The sequence below is a fragment of the Aedes aegypti genome, chromosome 2 (assembly GCF_002204515.2).
Source record: "Aedes aegypti strain LVP_AGWG chromosome 2, AaegL5.0 Primary Assembly, whole genome shotgun sequence".
Taxonomy (NCBI): Eukaryota; Metazoa; Arthropoda; class Insecta; order Diptera; family Culicidae; genus Aedes; species Aedes aegypti.
In genome coordinates this window covers 108,856,708-108,883,134 of record NC_035108.1, presented here as the reverse complement: position 1 = coordinate 108,883,134, position 26,427 = coordinate 108,856,708, and positions in this window count along the sequence as shown.

Below are 26,427 nucleotides of genomic sequence, written 5' to 3'. Positions count from 1 at the left end.
ATCGATCCTTAATACTTGTTCCACAGACGAAATTCCACACGTTCCACTCTGAACGGACTCGATTTTCACTTTAATGTTTAATTCTCGAAATTACAAAACAACTTGAGTAAAAATGCAAATTTATTGAAAAATAATTTTAATTATTCTCAATTATTTTTCTCCAAACCGTGTTCAAATTTCTTACATCGATTTGAAAAACTATATGAGATATGATATTACGTTAATAAATCTATTTTTCCCGTTCGAATCGGAGCTTCATTCATAAAAATAAGAACAGCAATAGCCCCTTTGATGCCGAGGCCTTCAAGACACGAAAACACGAAAATTTTTTATTTTTTTTTATGTAAAAACCAATTCTTGTAAAATTTTATATTTTTCTTGAAAAGTCAAAATCTTAAGCTTAAATTTAGTCCAAGAAAATTGAAAATCGGACAAGCAGTTCAAAAGTTATGATATTTCAAACACTAAAAATTTTGCAAAATCGCGATTTTTTTGTTTATCCTATTTTGGAAATGGTCACCCTAATAAAAAAAAAAATCCAAAAACACGTGTATCCTTATTTCGGATAAGGAACAAAATAGCAAATTTTCATGGAATTCGGTGACCCACTGAATCGGTTTTCATGGAATGGCTGTATCATGCAAAATTACCCGTAACGCGGGTAGATCACCTTTTCGTGGTGCGTAAGATCTACCAATTTGAACCCTAGTCTCATCTTGTTTGTCGCGCTAGGGTAATATGTTTTGGTAATTCAAGGATTCGCGGTACAAAGTCCTTGTTACTGGCAACAGTTTCTGAAAATTAATCTATTTTACCTAGCAGATGGTTAAAGACTCGGAGTTGGTCAGTCCCGAGACTACACTTGAAGCCAGGATAACAATCATGAGTATTAACTCAACAAGGACTGTAAGTACTGGTAATTCAAGGACTCACGTGAATTCTGATTACTAAACAATTTTTCTAGCTTGATTCGGTTTTGCTGCTAGCATAAAGTCCCTTTTTTCTAGTATTTTTCTGGGACTAAACTAAAAGCGAAACAAGGATGCGACTAGAGTTCCGTTGCATGGTCAAATATCAGTAATACCGATTTGGTTTCTCAGAAATTTAATCGATTATGTTTGCTAAGGGGCGCGCCTTCGCTGAGATGTAAATTTCTATGAAGGGTGTGAATAGTGGGACCTTTTCATCATAGTCGATTTGTATCAATATCTGAGGAATCAAAACAAGAACTGTACAGAAATCGATGCTTCATTACCTATCAATGAAAATGGAGTAATGCGACATGCACTATACACTAAGGATACGGGTAATGCCACAATAGATCTAAATACTGGTTGCAGTGGCGCATCCGAATAGAAAAAAATAAAAATAATGCAAAATGAAAATTGAATTTTTACCTCAAGAGCCAAAGAGGGGCAAGAAAAACTATTGCACACCTGAAAGTATGGATGATTTTCTGATTTTTTAGTGAGTGACTCATTTCTCCTAAACACTTCACATAAGATGGACAAAGTTTTGAAAATATACCAATTTTTTTCAGAAAAAATGTACAAAATATATTTGCTAAAAATAAAAACTTAAAATGTTAACAGTTATGTTACTAAAGCCAAATCAAGACTACATTTTCAAAAGATTCCTATTGAGCTTAAAACGGTTATGATTTCGTTGAAATTCAGCTGTTTGAAGTTTGCTAGGTGAACCATAGTTGATGAATTTTAAGCAGTCCTGCTTTTCTGACTTTCCCACACTTACGATGCTGCCGAAAATCGAAAACAAAGCAAATCAAACTAAAATTTTGAGAAATCGTCACTCAATAGTTCTTCTTCTTTCTGACGTTACGTCCCCACTGGGACAGAGCCTGCTTCTCAGCTTAGTGTTCTTATGAGCACTTCCACAGCTATTAACTGAGAGCTTACTATGCCAGTGACCATTTTTGCATGTGTATATCGTGTGGCAGGTACGAAGATACTCTATGCCCTGGGAAGTCGAGAAAATTTCCAACCCGAAAAGATTCTCGACCGGTGGGATTCGAACCCACGACCCTCAGCTTGGTCTTGCTGAATAGCTGCGCGCTTACCGCTACGGCTATCTGGGCCCCACTCAATAGTATAAAATTCTATAAAAATTTGATTGATTTTGTGATGTTGAGAACATGAATTTTTCAGTTTCAGTCCAGCCATGCGCAACAGTGCAGACTTTGTTATTAATACTGATTTTGTTTCAACTACGTTGCAATTTCGTCCATCAACTCAAAGTGCTTCTAACAAAAATGAAACAAAATTTGTTGTCAGTAACAAATCTTGATATAATTAGGATACAATTTTCTTGTAATCCACGGGTTGGGGTTCTACGACTCCATCTGAAAAAGCTTCATTAAGTACTGGTGTTCTTTAAATGAATGATAAAACCATCATAAAACTAATCGCTACAACATATTAGGGGAAGACGGGGTAAGAGCGCCCGCCGGAGTAAGACGGACCACCTTCAATTTGGCATGAAAATGACGCTTTTCCTAAAAGTTCACCAAGAACTTTCCATAACATAAATTTTTGTCATTTTGAGCCAATGAGAGTGATATTTACATACAAAGTTGCAATGTTTTTGCTCATCGATATCGAATTGGATCTAATTTTATCAGATGCTCACTTAAGGATTTCGGAAGGGATTTTTTTTTGTAAAAACATAACAAGTTACCCAACCACGCTTAAACAGAAATGTGGAATAAGCTTCAGTGAAGTGAAATATGAATTGTAAATATTTAGCTTTGAAATAAGGCCATATCTGTGAAAGTTGTGCAAGCGGGGTAAAAGCGACCACTGTTGATGGGGTTAGACCGCCACCCCTAATTTATACCAAATAAAATATCTAAACCATCTTAAAAGATGTAACTTATAACTTTACTATTCAAGTAAAACGAAACCAATTTTGTGAAAAATACTAGCCAAATCCAAAATCTGGGTATCTTAAGGTGATATTTATTCAGTTATTCAGTTATTTAACCCTAAAAATAATTCAATATCCACGATAATGAATGTAGAATTCATAAAACATTATACTATTTGGAATCACAGGGAACTAATATATTTTTCCGCAAAATTGTGTACGAAAAACGTGATGGTCGCTTTTACCCCGTGGGTGGGCGGTTTTACCCAGTCGCTAAAAAATAACCGTGATAAGACATCACTTTTTCAAGATTCAAGAAATAATGAATTCTTTAATGAATGTTCGAACCCTCTGAGCAGAATCTCAAATAGAGAAACTTAAAAATAGATGGAGTACCGTGTACCTTTTAATTCCGCTCCTAAATGCTTATCTTTGACAGATACGCGTATTTCGACTACCACTTGCAGTCTTCTTCAGTGTCAGTTACTCGTATCCACTACGAGTAACTGACACAACACGGTACACGGTACACGGTACTCCATCTACTTTTAAGTTTCTCTAAATAATGAATGTTTTACAAACACAACACCTGTGCTATTTTTTTTATCATACCTAAGGCTTTAAAAAGCGACATGCTGCGTCGAGAAATGATTTATTGATTCTTGATTTTGACATATGAATTAAATTGCTTAGGCGGGCGTTCTTACCCCGTCTTCCCATATTTGTTGATTGATTTTTTTATCGTTCCCAACAGAACTTCAGTTCTGGCCTGGCCCAATTCGAAAATTGTTGCCCCAATTCCGGCTTCATTCAAATTTCTGCCTATTCGTTGAACAAACCCAGGGGATTCCAGTCCATGCCCAAATTTCGTCTCGGGCCATTCGATTCCTCATCGCGATACGAACCTGAAAAACGGAAAAGATAAAAGCGGATATTAGTTAATTTCATCTCATTAGCAAAACAGCGAAACTCATAATCACTTAAGCGTTTGTTGTTTGTTTGTTTGCTTTCGAATTGCAGAGCAGAAGATAGAAAAAAAGTGTGATAATGACACCGAACCGACGTCAGGGCGGGCAGCGTGCCCGATGATTCGTGCGAAACGATGATTCGGGGGTTAGTTTTGGCAAACCGCACAACAAAGAAAAAACAGAACAATAGAGCAAACTAATAAAAAGTCATTATCGGTCGAGGGCGTGGCAAACCATTCATCCGCGTCTCGACCTCGCCTAATGGCCAAATATGCGATTTGTAGGGGAAAGTGATTCAAAATATCAATCGTTAGACTTTTCGTATGATTGAAATAATAATTATTCTAAGAATTTCGTCAAAATATCAAAACAAAAATCCTCAGGAGCTCTTTTTAGATTTTTTTCAAGAAATTTATGAAGAATTCCTCTAGAAAAACACCAGAGATTACTACATATATTTTCCTGAAATTTCTTTATTCAATTTTTTTAAAGATTATCTTCAAGAATTTTCTTTTATATTCCGTAGATTTGTGTGCTCTGTGAAATAATCATGGATAAATGACTGTAAAATCTGAAGAAAATAATCAATAAAAGATCTCTGGGACAATTCTTAAAGGGAGTATTTTTATTTGAATAAGTAAAAACAAGATTTTATTAAAATTGTTAGGACCCTATTATTAAACAAGTCGGGCCACTCCACCCCATTTGTGCGTTTTGTGCCATACCACCCTACCGTTTATTTTTATTTTTTTAATTTGAATCACCACCAATTTAGAGACCCAAACGACAAACGAACGTGCGCAAAAGTTTGCGATGCGTTTCCATTTCCGTCCAGTCCCCAAGGGATGGAGCCCATTATTATCGATGTGCTAATTTTTTCCTGTCCCGGTGTGTTGTTTGTTCGAGAGTGCCAGGCCAGTGCTTTTGTTGAGTGCCCTGTTTGACTTTTACCGGATAGAGATCAAACGATGCGGGTGACGTACACGGATCGGAACTTTCTGGTGGATGTTGGATAGGTTTAGCAACAGCAGCTAACAACCCGGGCGGAAAGGGGACAATTTGCATAACAATTTCAAGTTTTAATTGAATTTTTGGCACTTTTCGGGCGTGGTAAATAGCTTTTCGGGTGTTTTAAAGGGATAACATTGATTAGAGTATAAGATTATAAGGGAGATTTAAACTGATTTAGTGGTCCCATAGGTATTAGAGAAGAAGTTAATTATGTCGAGATTGAGGAGGGTAGCTATTTGCTTAACGTTAAGAAAAAACGAGGGTACTCTTCAAGCTTTCAAGAACACATGTCGAGAAAACCACAATATTGCCTTCTTCGAAAATTTTAACGATTGGTAACTAACAGCAAGTGATCAAATGTTCAAATTTTCAATTCAAAAGTTTTTTTTTATTGTTTTTTAGATTCATGCTCTCATAAATTCGCGGAGTAACTTTTATATTTTCATCTTAATAGTAAAGACCTGCAGTTCAATTATATTTTAAGATTCATTTTTAAAAAATACTCATTCATGATACTTTCCTTACTTGTTCTTTCTCTTCATGAACCCTTCCACGACTGACTTCGATTGGAGCGATTTTCAATCCTATCAGCTCTAATTTCAATTATTACTAGATTAGGGATTGTACACAAATTATGTCACGCTAATTTTCGACTTTTTCGACCCCCTGCCTTGACCCTTTCCCCCCCTTGGAGTGTGACGTAATTGGAGCATGATCCCTTATAGACGATACTAAAAAGACGGGGTTGGTGGTCTAAGGGCTACTGCTTCTGCTTCTTAAGTAGAAGGTCATGGGTTCAATCCCAGGCCCGTCCCTTTCCTTGTACTTTGTAGTTCTATCTTTCACTTGCTTCTATCTATCTATCTATCTATCTATCTATCTATCTAACTATCTATCTATCTATCTATCTATCTATCTATCTATCTATCACAGCTCATAGCATTTGCTAGAACCCGAGACGGACAGAAATAAACCGTTTCCCTACGCTTCCATTCTTTCATCATTATAGCACGCCTTTCCTTACGCCTGATACATAGGCAGTCTGCTAACCAAACAGCAAGCCTCTCTGACATAAAAATTACCCCAACCCTTCATCCTTCCCGCATGAACTGGCGTACACGCAGTGGAATATACAGTCTACCGTGGGTGCCAGTTAAATGCATCATCAACTTCTTCCCCTTCCCCTCATTGGTCTACATTCTGACGTGGCAGGCGCCATTGTTGCCTAAAAAAATGGAAGATCGCCTACACTTATACACTGAGGGTGTCTGTTAATCCCAAGCAGTCATCTGGTTGATTCCTTGTGTAAGTGCAGCTGATCTGGCGATACTGGAGTAGCAACCACGGGCGGCCAATCAAGCTCAAGCTCAAGCTCCCTTAAAGACGCTACTAAAAGTTTGCAAACCCTAAATACTTGATGTATTGCTTTCAGATTTTTGCACATTGCAGTTCAATCACAAAATAAATCGACTCCCTCTGAATTTGCACCTCAATTTGATTGATTAATTTAAGTGAATAGTTTACACGTCACTCCGTATGAAAGAGAAAATAAAGTTTGATCCTGCAAAACAGTCAATCATCTAGAAATAAACATCCAATTTGTTCATAACCAATCTCACACATTTAACCGATACATAAATATCACAACAATGTAATTAGTTCACCCGACCAGAAACCTCTCCCTTCATCCCTTAATCCCAAACCGGAAAGCATCTTAGCAAACCTCTGACAGCAGCAAATTTCTCATTCTAACATTTGAGCAAGTGTTTGTTGTATTGTTGGAACCACATACAATTTCCTCTCTCAGCAATCCATTCATGCCATCGTCATCGCTCTTATTCAAAAGTTGTGAAGTTGATGCTGCAACAGCTGTATGACATACACACACCGAATCCCTCTGAATAACTTCTCTCCACGCTCCTCCTACCATTAATCATAGAGGATGTTTTCCCATCCCAGCAGCGTTTGTGTCTTCACGACGAAATCCCCGGCAAAACTTCCCGGACTAATTCTACCCAAAGCTGGCACGTAAGTCTGAGCAATTAGGTTAATAGATATCTCGATTTTCCCGAGGAATTTCAATCATTCCGGAATCCCGCTCAACGACGACGACGACAACGTTGCCAGATGGCGATGATGACGGTTCGGGTTGGAGGGTCGATTTTGCTTCCCGAAAGTTGCTTCCGAATACAGCTGTTCCCCGATGTGCAACGTATTTAATCTACGCGGTTTTTATGTACGACGGTTCCGAAAGTTTCCATGTCAAATTAGATTCCAAAATAGCAGCTAATATCAGAATTGTTTTTTTCTGATATCAGATGCTTTTTTAGAATCTAATTTTTTAGAATGGTAGCAACATGACGAGTTCCATTTAGTAAAAATCATTAGGAACCTAGGCAATACTTTGACATGTTTGTAGCATAAGATGTCGCTTAATTCTGATGATTTGGAAAGTTGACGTCTATGGCGAAGCTGTTCAGTAGGGCCTGGGCTTTCGTGGTTTGGTCAGTCAATTTGATATTGTACGTAGTGTGATGCTAGTGAACATTTGTTTTTATTTTGAAACATTCAAAGATCCAGACTATTTGGATATATGGTGTCTGCAGCCAAGTTATTCAAGGACTTTCTTGGCCAGTAGATTTGATTCTGCAACCAGAGTTGTGCTAAGGAGCATACAATATATAATAGGGCCCTAAAGCCTTGTCCCAAATTCAGTACCAAACGCTTAAGTTTAGATCAGAAACACAAGTTTACTCAATTTTTAAATGATTATCGTTGGTTTAAGTCCAAACCTGTTTCACGGTTTTTAAGATTTTGTCGCACACCTTGATTTAAACTTAAATTTTGGGTATATTTTATTTTCCGTGTTCCTTCCAAAATGTCAGATAGGAACAACCCCAGTGTTAAAACTGAAACCCATGTAGACAAAGTGAACGTCAAACATGATCAATGATTTTTAGGACCCAATTGACATCAGGACTCATATTACTTATCAAGATGACTTCGATAAAGCTGATCAGCAGGACATAGATACGGAAGCAGCCGTCAGGAGGCATTCAATTTTTATAAGGCTGCTTTCTCATAACCTTAATTCTATTAAATACATTTTATTATACAAACTTGCAACCGTTGCACAGTAGGAAAACATAGAACCAAAACGGCACCTATTTCATGCAACTGATGGCGGTACTCTAACACCTACATGTAACGTGGAAAAAAAAACATCAAGGAATCGAATGGTGACAGTTTCATTCACCGGAATCATGCGAAAGTTTCTGTTTACCCAAAAAAATGCTATTTTTCTGGAATGAAGGACAAATATAACTGATTGCGGCTAACTTAATATATTGTCCTGTTGTAGATTAATCTAGGTTATATGATGGAACACACTTCTTTTAGTGTCTATGACTGAAACAGCCCGTTCTGCCGCATTTTGTTTTAAAATATGATTTTTTTTTTATATTTAAACGTATTTACAACTGATAGCGGCTGCTCGAATAATACTTTACCGACGTAGAATTATATGGACATTACAATGGACCACATTTCATCTGATTTTGGTGACTGAAAGAGACCATTTTGCCCTTTTTTGCCCAAAAATGTTTTATTGTGAAAAAATAAAAGTTGTAACTGATTGCAGCTAACTAAATATATCTTTCCTGGTGCAGAATAATCTTGATAATTGATAATTGATTTTATTCAATGTCAATGACCGGAAGAACCTATTTTGCCCCCAATTTCCCTGAAAAATTGTTTTTTTTTATATTTGAGAATATTTACAACTTATTCGGGCTATCTGAAACGTACCTTGGACCACATTTCAATCGGTCTCGAAGACGGCCCATTTGGCCCCAGTAAATTCGGATTCACAGTACTTAAATAAGATCTTTGAAATTGATTGTAGCTTACTGAATATTTTGATTCGAAAAGGAAATCAATTGGCAGCACAACTATAAAAGAAGGGCACCCAGCTCGAGCAATCAGTCTCTATTCGGAAGCCAACAAGTGAACATTAAAGTAAACTAATTATAAGCCATTAGTAATAAAGTCTAGTATAAGCAACAGTAAGTGTGTTGTGTGATCTTGATTTCCGTGCCCCGGAATAGGTTCGGATATCCATTTCCTCCAGCTCTGTGCTCCGCCTAAAAATCGTTGTAGGACATTTTTCAGAATGGCATTCCCCAGAACGAGACTCTCCCCAGAAAACCATTCCTCAGAATAGGATATTCCCCACAATCGTGTTTATACATCTTTAAAGAGCGGGAAGAAATAAATTTGGTTTTATTTAGTCTTTTGTCGTTAAAACAATGTACTTACCGAATTGATTCACATTCCCAGACGCTTCGAATCCCGGATACTGATGTCAATTCACCCAACATATTATTTCGTCAAAATCATTATTATGGATCTCAAACGAATACAAGTTGAGTCCAAAAAATAGCTTCTAAAAGGCGAGTGTTTGCTTCCCTTGTCTTAGCCAAACCATCTAAGTGGCCATAAACCACGTTGTCATATATGAAGGTGAGAGAGTTTTGGCCAAAGACTACGACCCATATAAATTTTAAAACGTTTGTTTGGTCAAAAGATCACGCAGGGGGAATGAGGTGGTATTGGAAATCCAAAACAAATGACTACCTGATTCATGGCCACACCCGACCAAAATCTTAAGGAGAAAATGCTGTTTAAAAGCTGTTTAACATTATTGTGTTACTTTTACCCGAAAGTCTCTCCGAATGACCTGTTTCACCAAAAGCCATTTTCCCGAATGACCCGTTTTCTTCAAAAGCGATGCAGTTTAAACAGTTACAAGAATAGACTAGGACTGGGTGTTGAACTAGCAAGAATGATAATCAATCAAAAGAAGGAGATTTTATAGATTATAAAGTCACTTTAGGCTTGACACATCTTGCCAAAAATGCCGAAGACGGTGAAACTTGGACGAATCGCCAATCAAGTAAAGAAGGGTGCATATCAGATGACCGATTCGTTCACCATCTTGAAAAACAAAAAGTTATGACAATTATGAGAGTTAAAAACTTTTCGGGGAACTGGGCTATTCGGGGTATTCGGGGAACTGGCGTTCGGAGAAACGACATTTTGGGCAAAGCAGCAAAACTGTTTAAGATAAGTTGCTCTTACATATGTCATACTGATTTATGATCAACTTGACCCAAACTAGTCGAAAAATTATTTGTTTTGTATTCATAGTTATTCTCCCTTCTTTTAAAATTTGGCTGTTCTTTCTAATTGTATTTTCAAAATGTGATTTGTATTAGTGTAATATTCTTTACATTCACAAAATAAATTGTTGGATTTTTTTTTTTTTTTTTGCTTCCATAGCATATTCTCCCTTCTTTTGTACATTGGTTGTTCTTCCTAGTTTTATTGTCTTCGTGATTATGCAGAATAATAAAATAATAATACACTTGAAAAATTTCCTTGTCTTTGATAATTTCTTTTTACAGCAAACTACTGCTGTGAAAATTTGAGCAGCATCCATCAAGTATAAGGAGAGGTTAAACGAGCTTGAAGTTTTTAAGGAGAAAGTCATCCAAACATATAAGAATTGTCAACATGTCTGATCATAGGTGGCGCTGTATTTGTTGAATTTCTTGATTTATTGATTTGAAAATTCTCCATTTTATAAATGAAAGACTGCAATAAATAGGAATTCTTGGCGTTCAAAAAAAACAAAAATGTATTACCTATAATAACTAAAATATTGTTCATACTGTAAATAAAGAATTGTTTCTTTCTTTTGATTACCGGCATTCAAAAGTTTAAATTCAAAACAATTAAATATCAAATGCTCTGGGTCCATCGCCAGCTTTTCAAGCGAATCCTAGCGACCTACTACCTCGCCCAATCCCCAACTCCGTAGCACTTATGAGGGTGTCATTGAGTCGGAGGCCTCTCGTTAAATAAGTACTACATCAGCATTTCCTTCCCCAATCCCAAGTTACGATAAAGATGTACGTGACCGAGAATAGCGATATTCATGGTTTTAGTATTCTTGTTTCAAATTAGATCAAGGTTAACCCCCAAGCCTTAGTCCTGAAAGCAGTCTAGATGAGATTATCAAAGATTAAACATGAATATAGCTAGTATCCAATCTACGAAGTATACACTCTTAAAAATAATTGAAATTGCTGTGGACGTAATTCATAGTATGACTGAATGATACATGATGTAAATGATAAAACGACACAAAAATGTGTCCTTGAAGATGTATTGAACAAAAATGTAATTTTACACGTTAAAGGACACGAAAACGATGGCACTATGAACGGCATTTCCCGAATAAGACACTATGGTATTTGAAATGTGACATAAATTCACGTCATTCGGCTCGTTTCTTTTAACTACGCTAACGCTTATGTCGTACAATTAAATCGTTGGGTTCACGGTCGAGCCCAAACATTGGTCCTTCAAACCGGATCTAGACTGGAGTACTGCTGCTAAGTCAGTAAGGCATTTTGCTTGGCTGACAATGCAGAAGAGCGTGGCTTTGACAATGCGAAAAATCCAAACACTTTGTTGGTATTGCTGTTTGCGTTTGATGTGCAAATCGAGTCTAACTGGGCTTCAAATGCGGCAACACAAAGTAACCAAAGGATACTTAGCAACCATGATCCATATCACCGCTAAGCTAGCAAGGAACATCAAACTTTGACTTCGCCTTCCTTGTTGAAAATTTTGCCGCGTTTGGTGTTCCCGCATTTGATATTAGCGTTTCAAACGCACACAGCAATAACTTCCGTTTTGCGTGGCTCACTGCGCAAAAAACGTTCATGAAACTTTGACAACGCGAAAAAAAATCGTGCTTACGTCGCCGCAAACGTCAATTCATCGGAAGGATGTGTATATGTTCCACCTTCGCGATTGAAGCTCGAACATTGGCGTAGCTAAGATTTTTTTCTGGAGGAGGCCTAGGGGGGCCTAGCATATAAATGTTTTACAGATGTATTATTATTATTATCTCTATTGGAGAGCATTTCAGCCCACGGCTGGTTCATCTCCAATTTACAGATGTAGTCGTTCGCAATAATCACGATTCAAAATTTCACAAATTTCGTATTTCTAACAGATTTATATTGATTTCAATAATTTGTGATTTTGTCTCATTTCACGGCACATAAGTTTCTTTTTTATATTTAAATATACAAATTCATTCTTTTTTGTAATCCTTCTAGAATTCCAGCAAAAAAATCACCAGGAATGCCCTTTGTGATTCTTCCACGATTTTTTCAAATATTCAATCATGTTCTTTGAAGAGATTCAAAGAATTCTTACGGAATTTTCTGTATGAATTATTTTCGTAATTTTCAGTGCTTTCATCAAGAAGTCTTTTACCAGTTTTCACGAAGTTAGTCCTGGGCTTTCCACAGAAAATCATTCCCAGACTTTCTGATCTCACCAGAAAAATTCTCAAAGAATCTGTATTGAATTGCTTAAACAATCTCTTGATCAGCCAGAAAATGCATTAGAAATTCTTTTAATCATTTCTCCTGGAAGGTCCTCTACGTACTTATTATATAGGGTGTCCCAGAAAGTATGGGCACGACTTCACCATACTGCCATTTCAAAACTAGTGAAGATAGAAATCAGATTTTTACACATTTGATTACTGTATCCAGCAAGAGTAGATTGCGATTTTTTAATGCATAATTTAATTATTAATGTGTTGATTACATAACATTTCTTTGAAGCATATCTTATCAGTCTTGCACAAATCGACTTTGTTTTACAAAATTTGTTCTATATCAGAAAGTGCGTATAATAAAAATCTGAAAAATATATTTATCAGTGATGATACGATAATTGATCGAACTATCACTCATTCAAATTAAAATTTTAAACGTAAGCATGTATCATTTGTTTTGGAACTAAAAATCCGATTCCAGCCGTGGTCGATTTGAAAAGGGTAAAAATCAAATCCTTATATTCACGTAAAAACATGAATAAATCAAAAATTAAAGTTGCCTATTCGTAAATCTGAAATGAATTATTTTTATTACTATTCAAGATACCAGAAGAGTTATAACTTCGTGATGTTGTCTTATGCGGATAGAAAAATACGAGATTCTTCGAATTTTACAATTTTTCCAAGTGTTCTCTAACAAAGCGAAATAAAATTTCAAACCATTTTTTTTTAAAACATCCTTTTGAACTAACCACGGCGAAAGATTTTGATAAAAACATATTTCACTAGTTATTTTTCAACAAGATTAAAATGTAGGGTCTGTGCTGACCAGATAAGAATTGATTTTATAAAATTGAAATTTTCAATGTAAACGATTATTAAATCAAACAAATTTATCACAGATGCTGGTTGAAATAGCCTATAGAAAAATAAAAAAATATAAAAATATTTGATTGTTTGGAAAATTACTGTGATTTTCATTATCAAAGTCGTGCCCATACTTTCTGGGACACCCTATATACAGACTGTTAGTTTAAAGTGTCCTCCAGTTGCTCATTAATAATTTGTGTAGGATTTTAATCAATTACTGAGTATTTCTCCAAAAAAATAGTACAGAAAAATCACCAAAAATGTCTTTAAGATCACCAAGCAAGGATTCATTCCACGAATTCCTCAGAACAGTTTGCTTTTGAAGCTCTACAATACTGTTTGAAAAAATCACAACAAAAATTATCCAGACTTTCCGCAAAACAATCTTCTGGGTGTTACTCTAAATATTCCTCGTAATATTCCACGAAAATGTTATGGACAATTAAAAAGAATTCAATTGGGAAATTGTTATTCTCATGATTTCTTAAAAAAGAACTTTAAAAATTGAGTCTCTGAAGAAGGTCCCAAAAGGATCGAAACGTTGGACAAAATAAAATAACAGTTTTTCAATTTTGTCAAGACTGAAAAGCCAATCTATCATCAACGCAGATCTATCTGCATTTTTTTTATTTCTCTGTAATCAAGGAGCAACATCCCCCATTCCTTCCAAACTTCCTCGGAATTTGTGTTTTATTTTATTTGTTTTGCTCAACTAAGAAATGTTAAAAAAATTCTAACATTCTTATAAAATTCCTAGCGAAGACCGTTGAACTGTTCTTTCTACAACTCTTCCACGAAAATACTCACAGATTTCTCGAGTAATTTGATCAGGGATGTCTTAGAGAATTAAATTATTGTTTCCCTAACATTCTCCCGAACAAAATACCAGAGATTTATCTAAGTATTTTCCAGAGATTTGTTTTCTTCAAACCGCACTACAAAATTCCCAAAAGAAAATCCTCCAAAAATTCTCGAAAGAATTTTTTTGAAGAAATTTTCCATCGATTTACTAAGGTTTTGCAATTCATTCTCCATACTCCAGAAATTCCATCAAGTATTATTTTAGGTTCTAGAAATAATTCCATTTTTTTGGTAATCTCATGATTCTTTCATAAATAACATTTAAAAATTTAACCACTCTCCATATTTTGATTCAAAAACTACTCCCTGAATATCTCAATACTTTTAGGAATTGCTTTACAAATTCCTTTACGAATCACTCTATATCAAATTTCTAGAGAAACACATACATAAAAGGTTAGAAAGAACTTTGTAGGTAATTGTTTTAATAATTGTAGCTGACATTTAATTTGGAAAAAATACTACATTTCTGTCGTAAAATTCATAATCATGAATGATTATGAACCATAAATAAAAATTACACGCATGGAAGTTTTACTGAAAGTAAAACAAAATCTAAATCTTATATAATATTTTGTATGAACTATTGTGAACATATTGATGTAGGAAAAATCATTTTTTTCCTACTCTTAGAAATATCAAACAATCTAACTTGAATAGTCTATTATCGATAAGTTTGCAGTACAGTAGAAGTTAAACGCAGAAATATTGAAGGTGTTTTTTTTTAAAAACATTACCAAAGATGAATTGTGCATTACATTAAAAATTCGTTGAGTTGAATTCCTGACGAATCCAGAAATCAGGAACCATACGTTTAAGAATTCTGAAGTTTTTCAAAACTCCTCAAATTTTTCCTTTTATTTTTTTCTGATTTCATCAGAATCATCTTTAGAAATTATCTTCAAATCTATCCTTCCTTGACTTCTGGTTTTCTAGAATTCTGCCAGAAAGCCTCTAGAAATTCCGGTCTCGTATCGCACAAAAACATAGGAATTTGTAATAAGACAATAATTGGTAAAATTATTCCTAAGGAAATGTTTTAGGGAAGATCAGTAAAAATGTATTTATGAATATCTTAAAATATCCATTCCTTCTTCCCAGTTATTTTGCTACATGTTTCTCTACTCTGTCTGTTTCCTGGGGTTTTTCAACAAATTTCTTTTGAAGATTCGAAGGCAAGAGATGTTTCAAAAATAATTTTCTTTCCAATTCATGAATCAACCGGGGATTTGAAGCAAAATTTCTAGAAGAAAGCAAAGAAGAATTTGTTGCAACTTGTGATGTATTTTGGAAACATTTCTTAAAGACCATTGATGAGCGACGCTAAAGAGTTTGTAAAAAAAATTCTGGGAAAAATATTGAAAGAAATTCACAGAAGAATTTCTAGTAGAACTTTCAGTGAAATATCCCAGAATTAGATTTGACAGAAGTAACATTGTTTTGGCAAATCCGGGAACGTTTTCCGGAATCAACTTGCTAATTAAAAGTAGACATAGAAGGAATGGATGTCCACCAGGAGGAATTCGATTTGAAGGTGTGAACAAGTCTCACAATATTATTTGACTAATGCCCATGAGATTTGCAAAAGTTCTGAAGCCACCCTTCAATATTCCTTGAGGAATTTGATAATTCTATGAAAAATATCGAAAAGTTATTTGAAAAAAATTGCTAAAAATCTGTTGGAAATTAATCAAATAATTTATGAAATAATAAGTTTTCTTGAAATAATATAGTATGAGCAATAAATTTATTCATGCGAATAGTTAAAACATTGAATCAAAATCAAAGCAAGAATTCATTGCTGGAATAACACTATGGCTGATTTTCTTACATTGTTAATCTGATGAAAAGTTGTCCATGCCAAAATTCCTTGAAAGTTAAACCTTAATTTTCGTAGTAGTATTTTTAGTAATTTTGTGACAAAATTTGTGTATGTTTTTTTCAATTATTATTTTTCAATTATTATTTTCTGACATCATACAACTTTATGTTAATGTATGGATTTTTTTAGTGAATTCTCATAAGGAAAATCATAATCACCGGACACCTCGAGCGGGGTGTCATAAAAATACATGATGAATCAGAATGAATTGAAATTTCGAAAAAATTGCGTTTATCGCATGCAACAAGAAACTAGTTCTAACAGTAATCAATCGATCGACAGCCGGACGGTTAAGCTTTCGATTGTCGCACGATTCACCGAAGTCAGAACAGCTGCGTTGATGCTGCTAAACGTTGACGAGGTTTTCTCAATATAGTTGTACAACATCACATAACTTAACTACTGAAGCAATTTTTTTTGTTAATAACAAGAGTCATGTACATAATTTCAGAAGATTTTGCGTCATCTTAAATAGTTTTTGTTGTATTTTTTTTATTGTCATCAAAAATTCTGGGGGGGGCCTGGATGATTCTGGAGGGGGCCAGGCCCCCCTGCCCCCCCCCCCCTGTTCCTACGCCAATGAGCTCGAACGTGACCTGTGTTCCTGTCAAGCAAGTCGAAGCTTACGCGTGAAAGATGTCGATGATCCGTACCCCGCCCCGACTTAATATCCGGATGATGTTAGGTTGCTGACGAAGAAGCGCGGCCAAATTATGGCAAAGGTCACTCGGATCTCTACCTCCTTAGATGCAGTAGAAGAAGAAGATTCTCGTCTTGCGAGTGCACGCTAAAAATGTTCAGGTGATTTACGAAGAATTTAACAACATTCATGATGCCATCATCGCTTCCGTCGACGAAGAAAATGTCGATTTTCAAGAAGAAAAGTACGTCAAGTTTGAAGAACTTTACAATAAGGCTATCCATGAGGACTTTTCGTGATAGGACTGACAGCTAAAGCCTGATTCGCTGCTGACAAGTAATTTCTTGGCCTATCTTGATGCATGGGAAATTTCTGCAAGGAATCGATCAAGGAAGCGCTTTTTTCTGATCGTAGTACGCAGTTGAAAAGAAGTGTCACTTCAAACGGGAGTCGCTGTAGAAAATTTCTGCAAGGAATCGGCGAGAAATTTCTTTAGCGATTCCTTTCCAGCAGCAAATCAGGCTTAAAAGTGTGAATGCAACCGAAATGAAAGAGTAAACAAATCATGCGAATGTTATCGGAGCTTTACATTTTCCTTTGTAATCGAAAACTCCGATCGCGAAACGTCAAAAGCACATGGTAAACAAAAAAAAACCAGCTGATCGCAGCTGTCTCATGGATTGCCTTATGCCACCGTGATCAAGGTAGAAATGATGATAGAAACGATTGAGAAAAAGAACCAAACCACTTTGCCTATGCCCGTGGCATCGTCATCGTCCGCAGTGAAGGAATCGTCGGGTCAACCAATAATTGTTAACACCCAATCCTATCGCATTTCCCTGCCGACCTTCGATGGTCGGTACGAAGCATGGCCACGCTTCAAAGCCATGTTTCAAGACATTATGCAACGATCCAATGATTCCGAAGCCTTGGAGTTGTACCATTTGAAACCTCGTTGAAAGGCTACGCTGAAGGTGTCATCGACATAGAAACGTTGCAGAATAACAAGGGCATGGGAGATCCTGGAAGACCGTTTTGGCAACCTGCGGATAACCATCGAGTCCCACATCCTTGGCCTGCTGAGTATGAAAAAGATTTCTAAAAGGTCTTCAAAGGAATTGCGCAATCTGATAGATGAGTGTTCCCGTCACGTTGACAATCTCATCAAGCTGAAACAGCAGTTAACCGGAATGTCTCAGCTATCGTGGTGACATTGTTGGCGCGTGTTTTGGACGATCAAACCCGTGAGCTCTGTGAAGCTTCTTTCAACCAGTCCAAACTCCCAGTTCGATATGCTGAAGCAACGCTGTGTGAATATGCTACTCCAATCTCAGCTTCTAAGATTCCGAATCCGAAGATCCATACCAAACGTGAATCCTACAAGTCACATGTCATAACAACGGCATCAGAATATGCGTGCAACTTTTGTTCCGGTCTGCACCAGAATTTCAAATGCCCAGCCTTCCAGAAGATGAGCATCGAGCAGCGCTAAGGAAACATGGCTGCTAACATGGACTGTTTTGTTACATCGAAAGTGACTGGTCTGTCCCGCCCGCGAATATCAAATTGGATTCTTGGCGTATCCCCTCCGGTATGATTTGTTCAACTATGCAAGTGAATTGGAAATGCTGATAGGTGCCGAACATTTTTTCAAAGATCTGATATGAGGCCAAATCAAGCTGGCGGACTACCTGCATACTTTATACGAAACTGTATGCTTACCACTTAGAAAGATGGAATCTTCTGCAAACTTGTTCGGTATATTAAGGGCCATCATTGTTTAAGCCATTCCATTCAAAACTTTACCACCAGGCGAGGCTAGTAAAGACTGGAACTCGCAAAAATTGTTCAACTTCAAATTGATGTATTTCTATTGAAAGTTCATGCATTTGAAAGTTCAGTGTATATACAATATTTGCCTTTTGCTCTCTTGTTTTCAAAATGACGTCCAAGTAAAAGGAGTAGCGTGTAAAAATTTTGCTCGTACAGCGAGAGAATCCGACGCTCTCGCACGAAACTTATGTGAAAACGGATTTCAAGCAGCTTCAGGGACAGGAGTTTTATACCGTATCAGGAAAAGGGAAGGTGGCCGAAATTTTCAAAACCATCAAACTATCGAAATTCTCGAAACAATACCTCGTACGATTTTTTCGTCAACCAATTTTTGCGCGTTCCAGCCAGTCTTTAAGCATGAAACTTTAATGTTCGAATATGATGTGTCTAAATACGTGTTTGAGACTAAGATGAAGAATTTGAAATACGAGTAAGAATACTAAGAAATAAGAAATACAATACTAATCTGTAGTCCGCCATCGTCGGAATCAAATATCGATTTTCGAAAACTCCTCGTAGAGCCCTTTTATTTTCACAACCTTTCTCTCTGATCAGTCATCTTGTGTATGAAAACAGCATTAAACATCTAATTTCGACATCTACTCGTCGAACCCGTCGAAAAATTTTGAATATTGAAAAATATTTAATAAGTTTCTATTGATTTTTATAAACTGTAAGTCGCAATCGAAGGTTCTTCCTAGCCTAGCAAATCCATGCTGAAGTCATCTGGGTTTCGCAATTGAAAATTCCTTGACTTGACAGGTACGATGATACACTTTGTCCAGAGAGTATCATCGTACCTGTCACGTGATACACGTATGTGAAATTGGCAACTTTGTCGTACAAAGCACGCAGTCAATAACTGTGGAAGTGCTCATAAGAACACTGAGCTCGGAAGTGGGGACGTAATGCCGAGAAAAGCAGAAGAAGAATTCGTTATAAAGCTCTCTGATCCCAATTCCAAAATGAAGTCAAATATCGATTTTCGACAACTAATTGCCGGTCTCCATCTAGACAGATTCTATCTTCGCGGCACCAATTACCGTCCTACATCGGAGACTAGCTGTAGTGAGCTGAATCCTGCCCATGGAACGAGGTGTGCCACACGTTGCCTGTGGTCGTGCTGGGTGGGAAGTGAGTTCTAATAGGTATGCTAATGCTCCAAGACGATGACACCGACGACAAATGACGGGACGAGAACGCTTTGATCCCTGTCGTCTTCGACTTTGTCAGCCAACCGTCTAACCCAAAATCAGCTTTTCAGCTTAACTTTCCACACTTTTGCTTACACACGACGACACACCCTCACACAGTTGTGGAGAGGCATTTCATTTCAAATTAAGATCCTGAAGTCAAATATTTCCGGAACCAAAACCAACGCGACTCAGGAATTTGAAAGCAGAAGGTGTGACACCAAAAGAAATAATTTATGCTGTTACGATTGCGATTGTCGTTTGAACCAGTAATCATTGCCGCCGGAGAAACGATTCGAGCGAGCCCATCCGGCAATTCCAACCCAATTCAATGGATTGAAGGGCAATTACACAAACCACTTCCTTCCCACGTGTCTTCCGGTTTGATTTGTGACTTGTCTCTGTCCTTCCCGGAGATCTCCGTACACAGCGCTGATGACCCGGAAATCAACCCCCTAGTCTGAAGGGTTGGAAATTTATTGGACCCACGTCCACTGAAACAATAGTGTGCACTATCAAAGCACTTTGTCACTTCGGGATCCGACTGCAGCAACATTAATGCGATTGATTCAATTAATTATGCACGATTGTGAAAACACGCCCCTGGTCAAGTAGCTCCATAATACCTTACCTTGCATTGCATGTATGGAGCAATGGAGCATAGATCACGTTCTTCCTGGGGGAAAGGTGTTTAAACTGAGCTTATGTGCAAATATTTGCACACGGACGAGCGAACGAACCAACAAAATTCGATTATGTTTTATCAACGAAAGGAGATTTATCCGGTGTTTCTTGTCGCGAGATGGATTCGATAGATGGCACCCAAGTGGCAAGTGCGGGTGACGGCAGGTATGAATAATTTTAATTAAATTTACTCGAGGTTTTGCGAGGTGGAGGTGTTTTAAATTAGATTGAAATATGGGTGTTTTGATTTCATTTGCAGAATGGCACGTTTTGCTCCATCTATGAATGGGTTAGATTGTGTGCGCAATTTCGGACTGAATGCATATCGCAACTCCTAGCTCTAAGTTTTACATTTTTTTATAAAAAAAACCCGCAGTATTTTTTTTTGTTTTATTTATTTTTTCCAAATTCACAGAAAAGCTTTTCAATTTATGACACATTCTCAGTTAATTCTTAACCTCATTACCTTGCTAGCTACAGCGTAACGTCACTTCATTCCTAGGCGTAATGTAGAGTTTCATGCTCCTCGATCTCCAGTAGGTCCGAACGTTTAGGTCCAAGTTCTTTTCCACTGCGAACAGATAGCGTATTCTTCAACTACTTCATATACATCCCTATCAAACATTACCTCAGCACCAAAATAGCTAGACCTACTTATATCACTACCTGCAACCATGTACTTCCAACTGCACTGCGATCGATGCAAATGAGTCCAATACCGTCCGTAAAGCCAAGAAGCATATGCGAACGTTTGATGATAGTGCCATTTCTCTGCTCGCTAGATTTTCTTTAGAGAACCCTCGAGTGCAATGCTGAACAGCAAATTCGAAAGTGCTTATCCTTGCTATAATACGTCTATCTTCCCAAACGAGATCGACACCTCGTCTGCAATCCGAACACTTGATTTCGAACCATCCAGCGATACACATCTAAAAATCTAACATCTAAACACTGAATCAACAATTTCACGTCACAATACTCGGTTCGTGGCCGCATCTCTCCATTCTTGGTTCTGCCCACGCTCGCCAAATCACTGTGCACTTGATCCGCCCACCTATCTCGCTGCGCTCCACGCCTTCTTGTATCAACCGGATCCGAAGCGAACACCATATTTGCATTCTTGCAACATGCCCTGCCCATCGTAGCGTAGCTTTGGCCACCTTCTGGATACTGGGTTCGCCGTAGAGTTGGGTGAGCTCGTAATTCATCCTTCGCGGCCACACACCGCCTGCACACCGCAAAAGATCGTCCCAAGAACCCTACGTTCGAAGACTCCAAGTGCTTGCAAGTCCTCCTCGAGCATCGTTCACGTTTCACGCCCGTAGAGGACTACCAGGCAGGCCATAGTAGGCTCGACTTCCACTGATGATGCGCCTCCGTATTTCACGGCTAACGTTATTGTCAGCCGTCAGCAAGGATCCATGGTAGACGAACTCGTCGACCACCTCGAACGTATCCCCGTCTATCGTAACACTGCTATCTAGGCGAGCCCTGTCGCGCTCGGCCCCACCAGCTAGCATGTACTTTGTCTTGACCGCATTCAACATCATTCCAAGTTTTGGTGCCTCGCGTTTCAGGCGGGTGTACAGGTATGCCACCTTTTCAAATGTTCGGCCGACAATATCCGTAACATCCGCGAAGCAAACAAATTGACTGAATCTCGTAAAAATCGTACCCCGGCTGTTAAGCCCGGCGCTCCGTCAATTTTGAATAGCAGGCATGAAAGTCCATCACCATGTCGTAGTTCCCGGGGGGATCCAAACGAACTGGAGTGTTCGCTTGAAACCTTTACACAATTTTGCACACCCTCCATCGTCGCTCTTATCAGTCTCGTGAGCTTCCCGGGAAAGTTGTTCTCGTCCATGATTTTCCATAGCTGTACCCGGTCGATACTATCGTATGCTGCCTTGAAATCGATGAAAAGGTGATGCGTTTGGACCTGGTATTCACGACATTTTTGGAGAATTTGCCGTACAGTAAATATCTGTTCCGTTGTCGATCGGCCAACGGAAGATGATCTGGGATAATACTTTGTTGGCCGTATTTAGAATGGTGATCGCTCGAAAGTTCTCACAATCTAACTTGTCGCCTTTCTTGTAGATGGGGCATATTACCCCTTCCTTTCACTCCTCCGGTAGCTGTTCTGTTTCCCAGATTGTGCCTATCAGCCAGTGCATACAAATAGTCAGCCTCTCCGGGCCTTTATGAGTTCAGCTCCGATACCATCCTTACCAGCAGCTTTATTGTTCTTGAGCTGGTGGACGGCATCCTTAACCTCCCTCAAAGTGGGGGCTGGTTGGTTTCCATCCTCCGCAGTTGTCCCGTTCTTCATTGCCTGTGCTTTCAGCACCATTCAGGTGCTCGTCGAGGTGCTGCTTCCACCTTTCGATCACATCACGCTCGTCTGTCAAACTGCTGCCATCCTTATCTCTGCACATCTCGGCTCGCGGCACGAAGCCGTTGTGGGATGCGTTGAGCTTCTGATAGAACCTACGCGTTTCTTGAGACCGGCACAGCTGTTCCATCTCCTCGCACTCCGTCTCCTCCATGCGGCGTTTTTTTTTTTCTCCCGAAAGAGGCGGGTCTGCTGTTGACGGTTACGTCTATAACGCTCCACGTTCTGCCGGGTCCCTTGCCGCAGCATGACCGCTCGCGCTGCATTCTTCTCCTCCAGAATCTGCCTCGTCGAACCCGTCGTTCCGTCGACTCCGTCTCACGTACCCGACGTTGCTCTCAGCTGCATTGTTGATGGCTGCCTTCACTGTTCTCCAGCAGTCCTCAAGAGGGGCTTCATCCAGCTCACCCTCTTCCGATAATGCAGCCTCGAGGTGCTGCGCGTATGCCGCTGCGACATCCGATTGCTTGATCCGCTCTAGGTCATACCGGGGCGGCCGTCAGTACCGTACGTTGTTAACGACGAAGAGTTTTGGGCGCAGTTTGACCATCACCAGATAGTGGTCAGAGTCGATGTTAGCGCCACGATAGGTCCTGGCGTCGATAATGTTGGAGAAGTGCCGTCCATCAATGAGAACGTGGTCGATTTGTTATTCTGTCTGCTGTGGTGATCACCAGGTGTATCGGTATGGAAGGTTGTGCTGGAATTTGGTGCTACGGATGGCCATGTTATTGGAGGCGGCGAAATTAATCAGCCGTTTTCGTTCGTCAGCTAGTGGGCGCTGAACTTTCCGATAGTCGGTTCGAACTCCTCCTCCTGGCCAACCTGAGCGTTTAGATCTCCTATGATTATTTTGACGTCATTGCTTGGGCAGCTGTCGTACTCGCGTTCGAGCTGCGCGTAAAAAGCGTCTTTGTCATCATCAGTGCTTCATGAGTGAGGGCTGTGCACGTTTATTATGCTGAAGTTGAAGAACCGACCTTTGAACTTCAACTTGCACATTCTCTCATTGATCAACCACCACCCGATCACGCGCCTCTGCATATCACCCATCACTATAAAAGCTGTTCCCAGCTCGTGTGTGTTTCCACAGCTCTGGTAGCTTAGAGTCCTTCTCTGGTACTCGGACAATGATCAGCCGCCCCTGACATGGGGAACAGACGCTGTTGTGAGCCGCTCCTAACATGGAGTACAGACGCTCCAGGTTTGCCGAAGCAAAAGCATAAGTAAACCACCCTTGCCTGTCAGCGTACGACCAGAGCTCCCACCGGGGTTGGTTACCCGATCTTCCCTAAGGTTACTCGTACCCCGACCAGTACCGCGAGGAGGTAGGGATAGGAGTTGCTGGGCAGGAGGCTAAGGATTGCACAGAGGGGTCTATTTTATTCCTTCAGATACGCGAAGTACCAATGGTACGCCATGCCCAGCCATTTACCAACCCGGTCTGTTAAATTCATCCAAAGATTGATTCTAAAATTTCTCCAATCATAGCTTAAAGAAGTCCTTCAAAATACGAACAGATACTTGCTCAGAAGCTCCTCTTGAGATTCTTTCAAACCATATTTTCAGAAAGTTCCATAAGAAGCTCTATTCAGAATTTCTGATGAAGCTTCTCAAGGAGTCCAAGGATCTCAAGAAACCTCTAGAGAAATTTCCGTTGAATTATTTGTGAGATCTTAAAAGTTTTATAACATAAATTCCTAGGAAAATCTTTGCATTAATTCTTGTAAAAGATTCTTTTTCTGGAAAAATGTCGGTATAATTCAAAATCAAATCAAGACAAAAGTCTTTGAAGAATACCATAAAATCCACTCCCGTTCAAATTACTGGATCAGTTTCTATAAAAAAAAACTCTTAACCAAAACTTCAATAAAACGGAGCAAAATAAATTTCTAGAATTTTTCAACAATTTCTTAAGGATTCCTCAGAAGAATTTCAGAAAAAATTGTAGCATGAGATTCTATGAAAAAATTTTAGTGTAATCGTTGACAAGCCATTAGAGAAATGCCTACATCAACAGCTATAGAATATTTTAAATGTTTCTCCTGAATGGATCCGAATAGATACAACTATAGACATATTCAAGTGTTAATTCCAGAAGAAACCCTAAACACAAATCCTGGTAGTAATGCGTGGGAAATCCTTATCGAGAGAAATGCTTGAATGTACCCTCGATGAAATTCACCAAAGATTCCTATAAAAACACTCCACTAATTTCCGAAAGAAATGATGATATTTTTTTAAATAATTCAGGAATTTCTTTAATGTTTATTGCAAAATGTTTCAACAAATTGATGAGTTACCCTTTGATGGAGTACCTTAAGATTATGTTTAGTTTTATTAAATTTGTGTTTTCAGTTCTTAGTTTATAGAAGAATATTTTTTTTAAATCCTTGAATAAATGTTTAGTGAAATTGTTGGAAAAACTTCTGAAAAATCCAGGAACAAAATAAGAAGAACTTCCAAAAAAACAATGTTGAGGACTTTTCGAAGATTTTTTGGGGTTATCTATGAACGATTTAGTGATTAGTCTCAGGGTCTATTGCATCACAATTTTTTGGAGATTTTTTAAGGCAGAAATCATTGAAGGGATGTTCATTTACAAAGTTGTTTGGGAGCTGGTCCTTACCTTCCTTCCGAGTGGACTGTATTTGGTTTCCCTTGATGTAGCGATTCTTTGGGTGGCTGAAGTGGACCTCCGACGACTGTATTGAGCGGTCAGTAGACCGATTCTCAGTGGGGTTTCTTGGGGGTTTTATCCACTCAACACATCAAATTAACACTTCACAATTTATTTACAATAGTCCATTACACATAACAAACACTTTATTGACGAAAACTACATTTTTTGTAATAACTAACAATTAAACATATATTTTGGGTCCGATCGGGTAAAATTGGTTTTCTGCTCCGTCTGAGCCTTGGGACGACGTAATTCACACTAATTGGTAGTTGGGTGACGAAGTCATTCGTTGTATGCTCTCGATGTCTTCGGATGCAACATTTCATAAAATAGTCGACGATTGAATATGCTACACCAGGGGTTCTTCAACGGGAATCGCGATCGTTGTGATACCCGAACAAAAGTTGTTCAAGGAAAAAACTCAAAAAGCATAGAACATTTTGAAACATAACTCAATATATAACCACTAGCAGTCATTTAAAAACAACATTGTGATTATAAAACTAATTTTTTCCAAAAACATTTTTGCATCAAATACAGTTTTATATTTTTTTTTATTATTTTCGTTTGAAACCCACATTATTCTACCACCTTGGTCGTAAGAAATTCTGTGTAATTCACTAATGAATATTTATTTAGAAATTTTCATTGCTGAGTCTTTACATCACTAGAAATAAAAATCTCGATTTACTAAGAGATAAATTTGACATTGACCAACAATACTGAAAACACCCAAAAGAAATATGTGAAATATTTGTTTGATAAGCGGTCAAGTATTTTTTAATAATTCAAAATTATCCAACAATTTATAATATCTATAATTTCTGAAAATATGAAAATAAATTAAAATTTTCAATAAAAAGGCTGGACAGTCTACCAAGGTTTGATACTGAACCAGTCTACCAAGGCCGATAAAGTACCGTTAAAAACGGCTTAGTTATATCATGATGCAACTTTATATATGAGTGATACAATCTTCGAAAACAACAAAAAATCCTTGCACTAAACTCGTTAATTTCGACTTTTTTGTCTACAAGCTGGTAAAAACTATGTCGAATAATCATATAATATGATTATGAGAGATTAATTTGTAAGTTACCC